The 1,229-nt window shown below is 43.2% G+C and overlaps 1 pseudogene; it reads left to right on the forward strand.

Annotated features, from left to right (window-relative positions):
- The first annotated feature begins 291 nt into the window (after positions 1–291).
- On the forward strand, positions 292–795 carry LOC122213548 (annotated as a pseudogene).
- The last annotated feature ends 434 nt before the right edge of the window (positions 796–1,229 follow it).

The raw sequence follows: 1,229 nt of genomic DNA on the forward strand, positions 1-1,229 counted from the left end.
ACAGAAATGAGCTTTCTGTGATGCAAGAAAAGGAAAAAGACAAGTGTAAACCCAGTTTCATCAACCAGTGGAACACTAAAACCATATGGTCAATAGGAAGGAGAGGGCTATAAAATGTCAAGTCTTTGAAGTCAAATTAATGAGTGTAGATTGTACTTTATCATTGATAGAACCCATTTGGGAAACAAAGGAATTACATGATCTAATTTATCATTTTTAAGAAAATCATCCCTCTTTTGCCTTTTGGCTTGGAAGAGGCAAAGGCACATTGTCCTGAATCCAGTTTATCCAACACCAGCCACCTCTACCATGCCACCTACACTTGACCCCAGTGAGACCAAAGTCACACACCTGAGGTGCACCGGTGGGGAAGTCAGTGCTATGTCTGCCCTGGCCCTGAAGATCAGCCTCCTGGATCTGTCTCCAAAAATGGTTGGTAATGACATTGCCAAGGCAACCAGTGATTGGAAAGGGCTGAGGATTATAGTGAAATCGACCATTCAGAACAGACAGGCCAGACTGAAGTGGTGGTACCTGTGCCTCTGTCCTGATTATCAAGCCCTCAAGGAACAACCAAGAGACAGAAAGAAGCAGAAAAACATTAAGCACAGTGGGAATATCACTTTTGATGAGATCGTCCATGTTGCTCAACAGATGCGGCACTGATCATTAGCCAGAGAACTGCTTGGAACCATTAAAGAGATCCTGGGGACTGCCCAATCTGTGCACTGCGGTGTTGATGGCCACGATCCTTATGCCATCAATAGTGGTGGAGTGCAATGCCCAGCTAGTTAAGAACTACAAAGGAAAATATTCCAGTAAAGGATCATTAGACAACCAAAAATCACCCTCGAGATGTGATTTTTAACTATTTTAACTATAGGAGGGGAAAACCCCTATTCTGCTTCCATCCCTAATACTACAAGCCAACCCTAACCTCTCTTATGAACCATCACTCTATCCCGCTGCTTCCTTGTCTGCTCTCATTGGAACTCTAACAGACATCCCAAACTTATCGTGTCTACAACCAAGTTCCTGATAGGTCTTGAGGACATTTCCTTATGCAGTATCTTTAATTCATTCACTCTCTACCACCAGGTACTAACAGAGTTACTCTGGCCCTGTGAGGAGACTTGTTGGAATCCCTGAGAAGTTATGACCACAAGCTGAGCCTCCAAAAGTTTATGGCCAAAAATGAAATTACAGAGTGAATTTAGATTAGGAACCCT

The sequence above is a fragment of the Panthera leo genome, chromosome A2 (genome assembly GCF_018350215.1).
Source record: "Panthera leo isolate Ple1 chromosome A2, P.leo_Ple1_pat1.1, whole genome shotgun sequence".
In the NCBI taxonomy this organism is placed as follows: Eukaryota; Metazoa; Chordata; class Mammalia; order Carnivora; family Felidae; genus Panthera; species Panthera leo.